Source organism: Chiloscyllium plagiosum, unplaced genomic scaffold (assembly GCF_037043375.1).
Source record: "Chiloscyllium plagiosum isolate Xiang-an unplaced genomic scaffold, Cpla_swu_hap1 HiC_scaffold_41, whole genome shotgun sequence".
Classification (NCBI taxonomy): domain Eukaryota; kingdom Metazoa; phylum Chordata; class Chondrichthyes; order Orectolobiformes; family Hemiscylliidae; genus Chiloscyllium; species Chiloscyllium plagiosum.
Window position 1 is genome coordinate 11302136 of NW_028270179.1, and position 18048 is coordinate 11320183.

Genomic DNA, 18048 nt, shown 5'->3' on the forward strand with positions numbered 1-18048 from the left:
AAGGCAACTGTTAATTTTCCAGGCTCTCCTCATTCGCTCCTCCCTCTGCCTGCGCAAAGCAAACCAAGTTCTGCATTTTTATGGAACTCAAGGCTGCTGTTTGTAGGCCTTCTGGAGAGGGGAGTATCGTATTAATCCAAAGGGGGTTCTTTTGAGGGGGCAGTAATATCCCTCACTATGTAGAGGTGTGGCAGATGGAGTTAAACTTGGATAAATGTGAGGTATTGTATTTTGGTAAATCAAACAAGTGGAGGGCTTATACAATTAATGCGGGGCTTTCATAGCTATGTAGAAAATACGGACCCAGGTACGTTGGAAATGTTCTTTGAAATTTGTGCTGCTGGGCGTTTAAGGTTACTTCATTGTTCAGACCTTTGAGATTAGAAGTTGAGAAGTCATGCTGAGATTGTGCAGGATATTGATGAATCCTCTTCTGTCGTACTGTGTGCAGTTCTGGTCGTCCTGTTATAGGAAGGATATTATTAATCTGGAGAGGGTTTGGAAGAGATTAACCAGGATGTTACCAGTAACCCCTCATCTTCTGCTTCGGGAGCCTACAATCACACGGCATTGACATTGAATTGAACAGTTTCCAAAACATCCCTCGCCCATCTAGATCCCAAATACAATCCTCCAACTCAGATCCGCCTTATCGAGGGGAAATAACTGTCCATCTTCCTTTCCAACGTTCCGTTCCACACTCCCCACAGACCTATCACTATCACCTACTACCTTTGTTCACTTATCGCCTACCATTCCCCCAGCCTCACCCCACCACTAATTTTCTCTCAGCTCTGTTCGCCCTCCCCAGTCCTGACGAATGGTCCTGCCTGAAACGTCGACTCTCTTGCTCCTGATCTGCTTTTCTTTTTCCACCACCACACTTTATCGACATTGAATTCTCCAGCATCTCCCGTCCCCATTGTCTCTTTGGTACAATTCTCTGTTAACATAATGTCGTTGTCTGTTATAACATTTTCTTCTCAGGTCATGGATTATAGATGTTCTCTCAATGTTTTATTGATATTGTAATGTCTGAGCAGTAGTTACAGGATGTACGTTTCCATTTATAAACAGGGAAGCATGTTCATGTTCAGAGAAACCTCCAGCATTACTCTCACATCCAAGGCAGATTGAATAGTTACACTCAATTGATCTACCTGTGCCAACATTCGATCCCACAGTCACCCTCACATATCCCATTCAGAAGGTCTACATTTTAATTAGTATTTTAAATTTTAATAAGACAGTCTTGAATTGAAAGGTGTTAACTGGAGCTATTTGTTCAGCGAATGTGATTGATGTCAGTCTTCGTGGACCTTAAATGTGTTACGGGAGGATTTGCCTCTTCTATCAATTAGGGACTCAGCTCAATGTGTTATCCTATGGTATTGGTGGGAGCATCACTGACAGCACTAACAGGGATCAGCAGTTCCAGAGAGGTGAGGAAGAGATCAGAACCTGAGGACATTCGACTGGAATGTTCCAAAAAAGAATCAGGATCTGAGAATATTAAACTGGAATGTTCCAACAATGGATCAGATTCTGAGAACATTAGACTGGAATGTTCCAACAAGAGACAGAAGTTTATCAGAGGGTCTTTACTGGCGTTCTCAACCTTGGATCTCATTATAATTGCGGATCTATGATGTACTGATGGTTATTAAAAGTGGTTACTATCCCATCCTCGCTATAGTTGGTGTTCCTGGTAAGTCATTCTATCTGTTCATTAAGCCAGGTTAAACTGAATTGCTACTCATATTATTTAAAATCTAGAAATGTCGACGTTAACGTTTTTAATTCCAATGAAATATTCCATTCCTCGCAAATTTTCACGAGCAAATTACTCATGACAAATTACTGACCATTATGTGTGGAGGAACCAGACTGTTCTCAAACTCCATCATCCTTCCAGCCCTACACAGATCTCCATTTCTTTATCTTCCCCACTCACTCATCCTGTCCAATACCACCATCACGATATCCCCATTTCCTCCTCAGCCTCAGTGCATCTTCTGAATAAACCATCAATTGCGCCTTTGCGACATCTGGATACAACTTATCAAGTCCCTTCTACCCACGTATCAATTACACAATAATTGCGCTAGCCTATGTTGAACTTGTTCGCTGCACAGAATCTGTCAGACGGGCAGACACTGCATACTGCTTGAGCCATTGACACATAATCTAGAGGCACAGAATAATAATGTGTTGATATCTCATGAAGGAAATTGATGTAATTGAAATGAAACTATCATCATTTGTGTGAAAAGGTCCATCTGCTTGCTTCAGTTCATTCAGAGAAGTCAATGGGTTATCCTTCCCCAGTCACATCTATGCAAACCCATAACAATTTGTTTTACTCGTTACAGTCCTGTGGAACAGCTGAATCAGCCACTCATTTCAAGATCAGTATAACATGCTGTCCTGGCCCGGGCTGTACACGTCCCGTGAGAGAAGAACAAAAACAAAGTTAGCTCCCTTCCTGTGCCTGTTTTCCTTATTCATACACTTAATTTCCATTCAGGTGGGTGTCTATTCCCTATTTCAAGTGCAACCTTTCTGTCTGAGTCCCTCCCCAAGAGTGATGTTCATCTCCACGGGCACCTCTGGTGCTGGCTTTACTGATGCTGACGTACAGATTTTAAGGAACTTTTCAATTCCACGTCAGTGGCAGTGCACAGAGACGGGACGGGGTTTTACATCATAATAAATGTAGGGAGACCGGTAAGTGTGGGATAGGAATTATTGTGATCATCGCTGAGAGTGTGATTGAGGTATTATTTGGGATATTGTTGACATATTTTTTCTCCGTTAAAAGGATTGATCTCATTGCAACAGAGACAGTGTTAAGGAATTTCATCAGATTAATCCCTGAGCTGATGTTAAAAATGGAGTGAATAAAGGTTAATCAGCAGCACTGCCAGACAATAAGAGATTATTGCATTGCAACTTGATGGTGATGGACAATCACGCATTATGTTCTACACAGACACTGAGAAGATGATAAATTCTATGGCTTGTATTGTTATTATACTCGGATTCATGATTCTGGATATTTACGTGCCTCTGAGGATAAAATCTGTGTTCAATTCCTGCCTTAATATTTGGGTCAATCCCTCTTACCTGAGCAGGTCAGTTAACCCATTTTGTTAATGTTAATAGGTGATGGTGGCTTGTGTGGAGATTGTTTCCTTCCCACAAAGGGTAGTGAATGTCAGCTATTCTCATGTCTAGAAAGTTAGGGAAGCTAGATCACTGCAAGTATTTAAAGAGGAGGCGGATGGGTTTTTGACCTCTCAGAGAGCTGAGGGGTGGGAAAAATTGGGCATTAAAGAGGAGTTAATGCGAACAGTAGATCAGCCATGATCGAATATAATGGTGTGAGCATCCGAATTACTTACTCGTGTTTCTTATGTTCTCATATTCGGTCTTTGGAAAGTGAATGGATGTAATTTTCCTGAAAGTGCTGTTATTGAATGTTGAGGACAGTGAGAGAAAAGTATTTTGTGAGCCTTCTCTGGGCGAGATATGGGCCCGATATTCACAACGAATTTGGGTCTACAAGATGACTAACAAATGAAGCACCAGTTGCAAAGACGAGACACTCTGCAAAGAGATGGGAGGCCTCTTTCGTACCTAGCCTGGATTACATCACATTTTCCAACCCACACCAAACCACACAGTGCTGAGGGACTGAATGATAACTTGGGTTACTGCAGACCAGGTATTTGGAGCAAGTGGTCTCTATCTGCTCCTGCGCAGGAGGGTTTAAGGACTGAATGGAACATAGGAACATCGAACTGAGGAGCAGGAATGGGTCATTAGACACATTGTCATTGCTCGACCAGACAGTTAGATCATGGCTGTTTTGATTGTGGTCTCCGCAGCACTTTTCCCCTGTCTACAATTTTCTTCCATTCACGTGTCTGTCAACTTTTGAACAAACCCAACTTTGAATGAATGCAAACACACCGGCACAATATTAGAAAACTACACAAAGTCAAAGTACATACGCAGCACAACTATGGAAGGCAGCAGGCGTTTATCGATCAGTAGATGAGATTACTTACAGTGAGGAAACAGGCCCTTCGGCCCAAGTCCACACCAAAACGCCACCTAATCAGACCCATTCCCCTACACATAACACTACGGGCAATTTAGTATCACAAAATCTGCACTTTTTTGGACTGTGGGAGGAAACCGGAGCAAACCCACGCAGACACGGGGAAAATGTGCAAACTCCAAACAGTCAGTCGACTGAGACGGGAATTGAACCCAGGTCTCTGGCGCTGTGAGCCAGCAGTGCTAACCACTGCACTACCGTGCCACCCAGTCTTGTGCCCATTCAATTAATTCGGCTGCAGTTTATCATTCTTGATTTGTTCATGGAATGTGGGTTTTGTCGATAGGCCAACATTTATGGACCATGTCTAATTAAGCTGGAAGCTGTGATGTTGAGCTGCCATCCTGGGATGAAATTTCTAGGGAAGAGAATTCGCATTTGAACATCTCGTGAGAATTTCCCATTCCTGCTTTGACCAATGTTGGAGGATCACTGTTTGCTTTGCCAGCTCCACTTCTCCACTGGTTACATCAAATTTGAAGTGTAACCAAATCATTTTCGCGAGATATGTGAGACACAGAGTCACACACGTACAGACACATACACAAACTCACATGTCTTAAGACGAAAAAGAATAAGGAAAGCTTTCCAGAGTTTGATAGTAGTGGAACTCATATCAAATGGAAAAGCAAAAATGTATCCCAATTGCTATTTTGTCTCAGACTTTATTCTCTTAAACAAGCTGCTTGTATGAGATTTCTTTCTGGAGCGATTGGATTTGGCACAATTTCCTTTCCATCAAGCAGTGGAGCGATTCCCATGAATCCTCAACGTGAATTCTCCACGTTTGGTATAGATGACTCGGGATTTTTTTACTCTCACAATTTGCTGTCAGGAGGGACAAAGTAAGAGAGAGGGGAGCACTAGACTGCAGCTTCCGACCATAAGATCATCTGACATAGGAACAGAAATTAGCACATTCAGCCCATCGAGTCTGATCCAGAACTCAATTATGGCTGACAAGTTTCTCAACCACATTGTCCTGCTTTCTCCCCGTAACCCTTGATCCCTTTGTTACTCAAGAACCTAACTATCTCTGTCTTAAATATACTCAATGGCCTGACATCCGCTACCTTCTGTGAAAGTTAATTCCATAGTTTCTTCACGCTCTGGCTGAAGACGTTTCTCCTTATCGCCATTCCAAAAGCTCTTACTTTTACTCTAAGGCTGTATCCTTGGGTACTAGAGTTTCCTACAAATGGAAATCTTCTCAACATCCACACTGTGCAGGATACTCAGTATTCTGTATGTTTCAATTAAATCCCCCCTCATCCCTCTGAACTCCATCAAGAACAGACCCAGAATCCTCAAACGCTCTCATATGTAAAGCTTTTAATTACTGGGGCCATTCTCGTGAACCTCCTGTGATCCCATTCCAAGCCCAACACATCCTTCCTGAGATATGGGGCTCAAAACAGCGCACAATACTTCAAATGTGGTCTGACCAGTGCCTTACAAAGTCTACATACGTACGTCCATGTTTTTATATTCAAATCATTTTAAAATAAATTCCATCTCTGCATTTGCCTTCCTAACTACTGACTCAACCTGCAAGTTCACATTGAGAGAATCCTGGAGTAGAACTCCCAGTTCCTTTGCTCTCTAGACATCTCAACTTTCTCGGTAGTCCATAATAAACTGTACGTTCCCACAATTACACACTTTTTACTCCATTTACCACTTATTTGCCCAATATCCTAACCTATCCCCTGCCTTTCGACGTTACCTGTCCTTATACCTATCTTTGTATCTTCTTCAAACATAGCCAGAATGCCTTCAGTTCCTTCATCTGGATCGTTAATGTATAAAGTGAAAGGTTGTGGTCCCAACACTGAGCCTTATTTGTCATTGGCTATCATTCCGAGAAGGACACTTTTATCGACACTATCTGCAGAGAGCCAAACTTCTATCCATGCTAGCACCTTGCCTCTAACACCATGGGCCCTTGCCTTACTCAGTCGTCTCCTGTCGACACATTGTCAAAGACATTCAGGAAGTCCAGGCGACATCAATTGGCTTTCCTTGTTCTAAGCTGCTCGTTACGTCCTCACGTTTTTCTAGCAGATTTTCCAGGCATGAGCTCTCTTCGATGAAACCATGCTAACTTTGTCCTACTTTATCATCCACGTCCAAGTATGCAGAAATCTCACCCTTCACAATGGATTGCAGGATCTTACCCACAGCCACGTTTAGATTAGTCAGTCTGTAATTCTCCGTCTTTTGCTTTAATCCCTTTTTAAACAGAGGTATGTAGATAATTGGGATTCCTTCAGGGGAAGGTGGGACCTGTACAAGAAGGACGGATTGCATCTGAACTGGAAGGGGACCAATGTCCTGGGTGGAAGGTTTGCTCGACTAGTTCGAGAGAGTTTAAACTAGTATGGCAGCGGGGTGGAAACCTGAGTTGTATACCGGAGGTGAGAGTTGATCCAGACGAGGCAATAGCAAGAGGTAGACCGGCTAGTGGGAATGATTTTCCTGGGAAGGAACCAAGGGATCGGTTAAAGTGTGTTTGCTTTAACGCGAGGAGTATCAGGTATAAAAGTGATGAACTTAGAGCATGGCTCAGTACCTGGAGCTATGATGTTGTGGCCATAACAGAGAATGGATGTTCCAGGATTTAGAGCATTTAAAACGAAGAGGGAGGGTGGAAAGAGAGGAGGGGGTGTAGCACCACTAATCGGAGAGGGTATCACAGCTACAGAAGCTTCCATTGTCGAGGAAAATCTGCCTACCGAGGCAGTATGGGGGAAAATTAGGAACAGCAAGGGAGCAGTCACCTCGTTCGGGGTTTACTACAGGCCACCCAAAAGCAGCAGGGAAATGGAAGAAAGCATAGGTCGGCAGATTTTGGAAAAGTGTGGACGTAGTAGAGTTGTTCTAATGGGCGACTTTAAATTTCCGAATATTGATTGGAACCTCCTTCGAGCAGATGCTTTAGAAGGAGCTGCTTTTGTAAGGTGTGTTCAGGAGGGTTTCCTAACTCAGTACTTTGACAGGCCGACGAGGGAAGACACCATTCTAGATTTGGTGCTCGGAAACGAGCCGCGGCATGTATCAGATCTTGTGGTGGGAGAGCATTTTGGTAATAGTGACCACAGCATTTTACATAGCTATGGAGAAGGAGAGGATTAGGCAAAATGAGAGGATATATAATTGGGGAAGAGGAAACTATGATGCGATGAGACATGAGTTAGGAAGAATGGATTGGGAACAATTGTTCCCTGGTAAAGACACTATAGAAATGTGGAGACTGTTTAAGGAACAGTTGTTGCAAGTGATGAATAAATATGTACTCTGAGACAGGCAAGAAGTGGGAAGATAAAGGAACCTTGGATGACGAGAGCGGTGGAGATTCTCGTCAAAAGGAAGAAGGTGGCTTACATAAGGTGGAGTAAGTTAGGGTCAAGCTCAGATCTAGAGGATTACAGCAGGCGAGGAAGAAGCTGAAGAATGGTTTGAGGAGAGCCAGGAGGGGGCACGAGAAAGGCTTGGCAGAACGGATTAGTGAGAACACAAAGGCATTTTTCACTTATGTGACGAATAAGAGATTGGCCAAAGAAAGAGTAGGGCCGATCAGGGATAGCATAGGAAATTTGTGTGTGGAGTCTGAGGAGGTAGGGGAAGCGCTAAATGAGTTTTCTGCTTCTGTCTTTACGAAAGAAAGGAACTTTGAGGTGAATGAAACCTTTGAAGAGCAGTTGTGCTTGCTGGAATGGATAGAGATAGAGGAAGCTGATGTGCTGAAAATTTTGTCAAACATTAAAGGTGACAAGTCGCCAGGCCCTGACCAGATTTGTCTTCGGCTGCTTTGGGAAACAAGAAATGCAATTGCTTCGCTACTTGCGAAGATCTTTGCATCCACACTCTCCACTGGAGTCGTACCTGAGGACTGGAGAGAAGCAAATGTAATTCCTCTCTTCAATAAAGAAAATAGGGAAATCCCCGGCAATTACAGACCAGTCAGTCTCATGTCTGTTGTCTGCAAGGTGTTAGAAAGGATTCTGAGGGATAGGATTTATGACCATCTGGAAGAGCATGGCTTGATTAAATGCAGCCAACACGGCTTTTTGAGGGGCAAGACATGCCTCACAAACCTTATCGAGTTCTTTGAGGATGTGACTAGAAAAGTTGATGATGGTCGAGGTGTGGATGTGGTGTATATAGACTTCAGCAAGGCGTTTGATAAGGTTCCCCATGGTAGGCTCACTCAGACTGCCAGGAGGAATGGGATACAGGTGAACGTAGCTGTCTGGATACAGAATTGGCTGGCCAACAAAAGACAGTGAGTGGTACTAGAAGGAAAATATTCTGCCTGGAAGTATGTGGCGAGTGGTGTTCCACAGGGCTTGGACCTTGGACCTCGACCGTTTGTAAGTTTTATTAATGACTTGGATGAGGGGATTGAAGAATGGGTCAGCAAGTTTGCAGATGACACAAACGTTGGAGGTGTTGTTGACAATATAGAGGGTTGTTGTAGGCTGCAGCGAGACATTGCCAGGATGCAGAGATGGGTTGAGAGGTGGCAGGTGGAGTTCAACCTGGTTAAATGCGAAGTAATGCATTTTGGAAGGTCGAACTTGAACGCTGAGTACAGGATTAAGGATAGGATTCTTGGCAGTGTGGAGGAAAAGAGGGATAATGGTGTGCAGTTACATAGATCACTAAAATTGTCCACCCAAGTAGACAGGGTTGTTAAGAAAGCATATGTTGTTTTGGCTTTCATTAACAGGGGGAATTGAGTTTAAGAGTCGTGAGATCTTGTTGCAGCTCTTTAAAACTTTGGTTAGACCGCACTTGGAATACTGCGTCCAGTTCTGGTCGCCCAATTATAGGAAAGATGTGGATGCTTTGGAGGTGGTTCATAGGAGGCTTACCAGGATGCTGCCTGGACTGGGGGGCTTATCTTATGAAGAGTCGTTGACTGAGATCGGACTTTTTACATTGGAGAAAAGGAGGAGGAGAGGGTACCTAATTGAGGTATACACGGTGGCACAGTGGTCAGCACTGCTGTCTTACAGCACCAGACTCGGGTTCAATTCCCGCCTCAGGCGACTGAGTGTGGAGTTTGTACATTCTCCCCATGCCTGCGTGGGTTTCCTCCGGGTGCTCCGGTTTCCTCCCACAGACCAAAAATGTGCAAGTTAGGTGAATTAGCCATGCTAAATTGCCCGTAGTGTTAGGTGAAGGGATAAATGTACGGGAATGGGCCTGGGTGGGTTGCGCTTCGGCGGGTCGGTGTGGACTTGTTGGGCCGAAGGGCCATTTTCTACACTGTAAGTAATCAAATCTAAAAAAAACAAGATAATGAGAGGCATAGATAGAGTCGGTAGCCAGAGACTATTTCCCAGGGCAGAAATGACTAACACGACGGGTGATAGTTTTAGGAAGGGATGGAGAGGATGTCAGAGACGGTTTCTTTACACAGAGAGTTGTGAGAGAATGGAATGCGTTGCCAGCAGCAGTTGTGGAAGCAGGGTCATTGGGGGCATTTAAGAGACTACTGGATATGCATATTGTCACAGAAATTTGAAGGTACATACATGAGGATAAGTGGTTGTCACAACATTGTGGGCTGAAGGGCCTGTTCTGTGCTGTACTGTTCGATTTTCTATGTTCTATTAGCGATTGTCCAGTCCTCTGCGAATGTCCCTTATTCGAGGACTCCAGAATGATCACCACCAACGCCTCCACTGCTGTATCAGCTATCTGCCTTCCAACCATGGAGTGGAGTCCATCTGGTCCAGGTGATTTACTTACCTGGAGTGTTCATGCAATAGTGAGAGTTTTGGCAACGAACCTTGTTAGGGGGTAGATGCTATAATAGATATACAGAGAGTGTGAGGGAGTAGAGAGAATACTGGGACACTTGTCCTGGCAGAGCAAGGAAAGTTATTGTTGTTTGCCCTGTATTAATGGGCATTTTTTCAGATCATCTCAGCATTGGGGTGAGTCTCTCCAATGTCCTGTCCATGTCTATCACTAATAACACTACAGAACACACCCCTGAGCTTCTTCAAAATCAGTTTGCGTGGAACTTGCAAACAACAAGGAGGAACAAACATTGGTGCCTAACATATCGAATCCAAAAATGTTGTGCAAATGTTGTGCAATCTATGCTCTGGAAATTAGACATGCAAATATTGTGCATGCTGCGGTAATATTGGATGCTCTAAAATTGCAACTAAACTGCGTAAGCTAAATGAATGCTAATGGTGTGAAAAATAAATTTCTTAAGTGTATATGAGGTAGATTGATGACAATGGTGTGAAACAAACGACAGAGCAGGTTCTTTCGGGTGTGATGTTGTGTGGTCAGAAGAACTAATTACTAATCTTGTTCTGAAGCAGCTTTGGAGGACTAGTGACCTTAATATGTTGCATTTTACACGACGTGTGCATGCAATATAAAATTTTGAACATTACACTCAAATATCATGGAAGCCGGGAGGCTAGACGATCAAGTGAATTGGAAAAATACAATGTGATATTTAGAGTACGACAAACAATGATGGTTATCGATAGAAATACTGCAAAGTCTGAAAAATACATGAATATCACTAAGTTACAACACCAAAGAAAGGGAACATGACTCACTGATGGTTAACGTAAGAAATTAAAGATTGCATTTAATCAAAGGAAGGAGCTTCAGAAGATTTCCAGATATTGTGGAAATCTGAATGTTCTGTGAGATTTATTTTTCCGAAAATAAGGACGAAGAAAGTGTTAAGGAATTCAAAAGGAACATGAATACAAACAAACAGGAAGCACAAAGACTGCTTGAATCTACCAAAGAAAACAAAAGCAAGGTCAAATGTGGAAATTTGCAACTGTGTGGAACAAATAAATGGCAGAGAAACTAACCAGTTACTTTGCATCTGTCTTCATTGAGAAAGCTCCAGGAAATCTCCGTATAAAGCAAGTGATCACAAGGGACTTGTGGAACTAAAGACATAAAGTCAATTCGAATCAGCAACAAGGTAGTTCTTAAAAATGGAGTTATATTGATCATTGCTAAGCCTGATGGGGCAGATATACCTCATATGAAAATGTCAGAAATAAAACAGTATTTTCATTGCACTGTCGGTGACTGCTTTATTTAAGCCATTGTAGACAACTGGAAGTTAGTAAACATGATCCATCTATGTAGGCATGGAAGAAGAGATAATGTGAAGGAATGCAGGCAAATTAATTTGACATCTGTCCGGAAACAGATGGAATCTGTTATATAATATGTGATATTGGGTATTTAGAAATTAGCAGCAACATTGCAGAGAATCCCTATGCATTTTTGACAGAGAAATCATATGTGACAAACTTTGGAATTGTACGAGGTTTTTTTTTTCTTGCGGCATAGACAATGGCCAACCAGTGGAAGTGGTGTGTTTGTAATTTCAGAAGTCTTTCTGTAAGAAATCACACAGTGAGTTCGTAAATGCAATCAACGTGAATTCAATTTCGTGGAATATGTGTAATTGGAATGTTAAAGTTAGGTTGGAGTTAGTTTAAATTAATCAGAATATATGTGTAAAGACATCATGAAGCAGTTGCATAGAGTGTTAGTGAGATAATACCTCAAGTATTGTGTACAGTTTGGTGATCCAATCTAAGAAAGAGTATACTGATCACAGAGGATGTGCAATGGACATTTTCCAGATTAATGCCTCAGATTACAAGATGTTCTGATGGGGACACTTGTATTGCGACCTCTCCAGTTTTAAAGAACGAGAGGTGATCACAGTGAAATTTAGAAAATCTATGAAACATGTGACAAGGTGCAAATAAACAGGATGTTTCTCTGGTTGTCTACTCTACATTTAAGGCAAATAATCGCAGGATAAGAACAGGCCATTTAATACTGCAATAAGGAGGAAATTCTTCACTCAGAGAGGTCTGATGCATGCAGAGACGTGAAAACCTGCTGGCAGGGCAAGATCAGGGAGAATCCCCAAATATTCTACAGGTACGCCAACTGGAACAGAACAATCAGGGAGCAGTTAGGAGTCATGAGTGACTTACCAAGTTGCATCCCAACTCAACTTCTTGGTAGAAGACTGTGTGACTGGAGACCAATGTCCCCTGGTGTACCGTAGATATCAGTGCTAGGTCCCTTATTATTTCTGGCATTCATAAGTGATGTGCATATGAAGTGTGTAGGAGGAGTGTGAGAAGCAAGTTTGTGTTTGACTCAAAGGTTGGCCGGGTAGTTAGCAGTGAGGTGGGAGGCCTTATGTTGCTGAAAGATACAGATGGAATGGTCAGATGGGCAGATCAACGGCAGCTGGAATGTAACCCTGATAAATATGAGGTGATGCACTTTGGAAGAAGTAACCAGACAGGGGAGTACTCAATGAATGGCAGCACACTAGGAAGCTCAGAGAGTGCTTCTCCACACAACCCTGAATGTGACTGAATATGATCATCGATGAATTAAGCAGGACCGTAGATAAAGCCTTTATTCATTAATCCAAAGATTATAAACGTTACATAGCACTTTGGTAAGGCCAAATTAAATACTGTGTGTAGTTCGGGGAGCCACATTACAGAAAGGATGTCACTGTACTGGATGAGGTGCAGAGGTGATTCACCAGGATGCTCCCTGGGATTGAGCATATGAGCTGTGGAGAGAGGCTGGGTAAGCTTGGGTTATTTATTTTGGAACAGAGAAAGTTGAGTGGCTAAGTAATTCATGTTTAAGATTACAAGGGGCATGGACAGGGTGAATAGACAACAGCGGTTCTTTTTAATCAAAGTGTCAGCATCCTTACAGTCTGAATTCAGGAAGTAAAAAATAGAGAACAGAGAAACATGACGCAACAACGTCACTTCTGTCTTCACAGAAAAAGACATAAACAAAGCCTTCCCAGCAATAGGAGAAACCCTAAGTCTAATGAGATAAAGATGTAGAATGAAATTAGTAAATGAACTGATTTGGAGAAATTATTGGAACTGAAAATAATGGGCATAGAAAAAATCAACACACATTGAAGAAATGGGAATCATATTTGAGAAACTGACTGGAAGATTCATTACAGGAAAGCAATAGAGGCACTGAACTTGGATTTTTTGCAAGATTTTTAAATAGATCCCCAAACCTACCGTGCAAAGTAAAAGCACATGGAATAGGGGATAATATATGGACATGGTGTTACAATGACAGAGCTGACAGGAAACATTGTGTAGGAATAAATTGATATTTTTCAGTTTGGAAGGCTCGTGTGGCATCGCAATGATTGGTGCTTGGGCGCCAGATATTCACAATACATCTCAAACGTCTGGTTGAGGGAATCAAATGCAAAGTTTCCAAGTCTGCTGAAGGAACCAAGATTTTGAAAGGTGAGGAAGATGTGAAAAAAACTTCAAGGTGATTGAGAAAAATGGAGGGAATGAGTAAATATGTGGCAGATGAAGAGCAGTGTGGATAGATGTGATGTTGTCTACTTTGTTGGGAACAATAGAATGCCAGCCGACCATTTGAAAATGGAGTGTTTAAGAAACGTCGATCTATAAATGGAACGACACTTTTTTTTTGTTTGGACAGATCTCCGAATTCCAGGCAGGTCAGTCATGTCTGGAGACAGAAGCCAATACTGGGAATACATTGGCACAGAGACTAGTGTGCACAGACCAACCAGGTGGGGAGCTGTAACATTGAAAAGGATCTGGAATCTCCTGGTCCTCAAGTAACTGAAAGCAATATTGCAGGAGCAGAAAGTAGTTAGGAAGATAAATGGTATGTTGACCCTCATTTCAGGAGGACTTGAGTCCAGGAGTAATGGTGTCTTACTGCAGCTGTAGAGGGCCTTGGTGAGACCTCATCTCGAAAACTGTGCAGTATTGTGTGCAGTTTTGGTCTCTGTATCTAATAAAGGGAAGAAAAAAAACATGACATTGCGGGAGTGCAGCAAAGGGTGACCAGACTAATCTTTGGAATGACAGACTTGTGGGATCAGAGTTTCAGGTGACTGAGCCTGTATTCCATGGGGTATAGGAAAATGAGTGGAGATCTCAGAGCAATATATAAAACTCGGACAGGGCGAGATAGATTAGAAGCAGGGATGATAATACCCCTGGCCATTACGTCTAAAACAAGGGGTCACAGTATTAGGTACAGGCACGTCACACTGCATTGAGATGAAAATAAATGTCTGTACTCAGAGACTGATGAACCTAGGGAATTCTCTCAAACGTATGGCTGTGGAAGACAAGGCACTAAATACTAATAAGGATGTCTGGATACTGAAGGGATGGGTGAGAGGGCAGGAGTATAGTGTGGAAATAAAGGGTCAGCCATCATTATATTGAATTGGGGAGCATACTCGACAGACCAAAGGGACTACTGCAGTTCCTATTTAATAGCTTCATAAGGTTAATCACATTAAGGGATGTGTAATCTGTGTGGGGAAAGTGCATTGAGGAGATGTTCAGCCATGAACTAGAATCTTGCAGACTCAATGTGCTGTATGGCCTACTCCATTCCCGATCATTCCGTGCAGTCTGTGGGAAAGCTCTGTAAATGCTGTCACAATCTCTCAGATGTTAGGAAAGAGATCTCTGCATGGTGGAGATGACTGTGTTTCCCATTCTCTATTCCGATACCGAGGCTGGTGCCGGGTATTCTATCCGGGTTTATCCTTTAAGGCCTCTGAGCAGTTTGCCATAATAGAGTGTCTTGCTTGGACGTTTCAGAGACCATTGAAGAGTTTACCACATGTCTGTTTGCCTGGAGTCACTTTTAGGCCAGACTAGGAAAGCTCAGGGGATTTACTTCCTGAAAATACATCGGGGAAGGAAATTCGTGTGTACAATTGGCATTGAATTCAAAGTCACTGTTACTATCACCAGATTTGAGATCTCCATATTGTAATAATTGTTTTTTGACTTCCACCACCTGCCAGAGCATTAGCCTGGTCTGAATTATTAATTCAGTGACATTTCCACAACAGCACCACTGCCACATGGGGACCTATCGGAAATCACACTGAGCTAGTTATTTCTGTGCTGCCTGACAGCTCTGTCAAAAGGAAATTCCACCAATTTGACTGTTGTGATGAGACTGAAGGAGTGGTAATTGGGCAGATTGTAATTATTTCCCACTTAGGAACTGGATATAGCTGAGGAATTTTCCACGTTGCCAGGGAGATGACGGAGTTGGAGCTGGAATGAAAGAGTTTCCCCACGGACACGACATGTTGTGCTGCACAAGTCTTAAGTCCTATTGCAGGAATGGTGTCAGAGCTCATTGCCTTTGTCGTATCTCCTGTTTTCCGTTGTTTCTTCATGTCGTCTGCAGCGAATCGAATTGGTAGAAGACTGGCATCAGTGATTCTGTGGGCATCATGATGAGGGTGAGTCGGATCAGTGACTTAACACTCCTGGCTGAGGATGGAAGAGATACTATTTCCTTGTTTTTTTACACTGATGTGCAACGCTGATCCATTGATAGGATAGGGATAATTGTGGAGCCCTCTCCACCAGTTAGTTGTTTAAACGCCTATCACGATTTTTGGCCGAATGCAGCAGGAAGCAATGATTCAATCTGGTTCTATTGACCTTGCGAGAATTTCCTCCTCTCTATCATATGATTTGATTTGATTGGATTTATTGAAGCATGCACCAAAGTAGAGTGAAACTCGTTGTTTATACACAGTTCGGGCAGTGAGTTTCGCAGCTGACTGTTTTTTTAGAGACATGGAGTGGCCGAAATTTAAAAGTCTACTTCGACTGTCTGTATTTGAAGAGCCACAAGATTGTCAGAATTTAAAATAGATTGCTTCACCATAAGTGAAAAAGAAGCCTTTGAGAAGGGAATTATTCCAAGGCAAAAGAAAGGATAATCTGATTCGCAAGATTCTGAAACATGCTAACGTAGTGATAAAGAAGTTTCTTTGTTTTTAAATTGATGATTTGTAACAGAGCAGTAATAAAATAATTAAATTGTGGCACAAAACCTTATGAAGATTTACTACAAAAGATAACTTATTCTGATCTCATTAAGGATGAATTAAATTCCACTCCGTGCCTGTGTCCTGTCTGCCTCCAGAGTCTTTGCTCCTACAGTAAGCAAGGGCATACAGATCAGAGGGTAAAGGAAAAGCTGAGACTGAAGCATGCAGGCTGCACCACAAAGGGCATGCAATCGGGAAAAAAACGTGAGCAAGATCAGCATTATCTGAAGTTCGAGAATCCATTCCTCAGTTTAATAATGGCTGGGAAAATGCTGTTCATGAGCTGCTGGTTTATGCGTTCAGGCTTCTGTATTGTCTTCCTAATGGAAGAGATTGTAGGAGATCCAGGATTTGATAATGTTGTCAGCCTTTCTGCGGCAGTGAGTTATGTAAATGGAGTCAATTGATGGGAGGTTGGCTTCCGTGATGGCATGGGTTGTGCACACAACCTTCTGTCATTTCTCTTACTATCCTGGGCAGAGCTGTGGCAGACCATTATGCAACGGATGGTTTGCTCTCAGTGGTGCATTTGTAGACATTATTGAGGGTCCTTGTGGACATGCCAAATTTCCTGAGCTTCTGGAGAAAGAAGAGGCGTTGCTGTACCATCTCGACTGTCAGATCTACATGGGAAGTCCAGGACAGGATGTCGGTTATCGTCAGTCTGAGGAACTTAATGCTCTCCACCCTTTCAACCTTAGATCCATTGATGTAGATGGCGGCATGTTCTCCTCCTTTCTTTCTGAAGTCATTGATCAATTGGTTAGTTTTGCTGGCGTGGAAAGAGAGTTTGGTCTCATTGCACCACATCACCAAGCCCTCGATTTCCGTTATGTATTTTGCTGAGGACACATCCTTTGGGATTTCAATGTTGAATGTTATTGTGGAAGAAGCAAGTTACCTATTTTCAGTGATTGCGGACTGTGGATCAGAAAGCTGAGGATTCAATTGCAGAAGGCTGAGCTGAGACTAAGGTCATGTAGATTTGTGATCAGTCTGAAGGGAATAATAGTGTTGAAGTTGGACCTCTAATCAATGAGCAAGAGTCTGACGCAAATGTCCTTGTTGTCTAGATGTTCCAGGGATCAGCACCTGCTATGGACCCATTCCACTGGTAGGAAAATTGTAGGGGATCGAGGTAGGCTGGGAGATTGGAACTGATGTGGGCCATGTCTGGCCTCTCAAACACTTCATGCCCCCCTCAGTCTCCTGTGCTCTAAAGAGAAATGTCCCAGCTTATCCAACCTCTCCCTATGACTCAGATCCTTCAGTCCTGGCAACATCCTTGTAAAGTTCCGGTTTGATAACATCCTTCCTATAGCAAGGTGACCAAAACTGAACACAATGTTCAACTTGGAACTATTTGGAACTGTAAGTTTTACTCTGCTGGCAATTATTGTCCTGCTTTGATATTGTTTATTATTTGTGTTATTCTGAAAACTTAATATTCATTAAATCCTCTGATGGAAGTCCCCTCGGGGGAACGTCCTCCTGATTGCTTGAACTTGAATCAATCTATTTTGTTTGGTCAGATACATTGAGGCCGCTGCATATCAGAGAACAGGAAGAGATGATGGATGATAATGCAGTGTTTGTCCTTTACCAGACTAACCTGTCTCTCCAGTGACCTAAAGCTTTTATTGCGAGTCAGAGTACCTCAGAATTGTTACATCAGAGAAGGAAGCTATTCAGCCCACTGTAGGTCCATGAAAATAGAACATTACAGCGCAGTACAGGCCCTTCGGCTCTCAATGTGACACTGACCTGTGAAACCAATCTGAAGCCCATCTAACCTACGCTATTCCGTTTTCATCCTTATATTTATCCAATGTTCATTGAAATGGCCTTACAGGTGTTGAGTCTACTACCGTTGGGCAGGCAGGATGTTCCACGCCCTTATTACTCTCTGAGTAAAGAAACTACCTTTGACATCTGCCTGAAATCTATCACCCCACAATTTAAAACGATGTCCCCT

General features: G+C 42.7%; 1 pseudogene; it reads left to right on the plus strand.

Annotated features, from left to right (window-relative positions):
• LOC148138148 (uncharacterized) overlaps positions 1–17700 on the plus strand; it is a 33443-nt pseudogene extending 15743 nt beyond the window's left edge.
• The last annotated feature ends 348 nt before the right edge of the window (positions 17701–18048 follow it).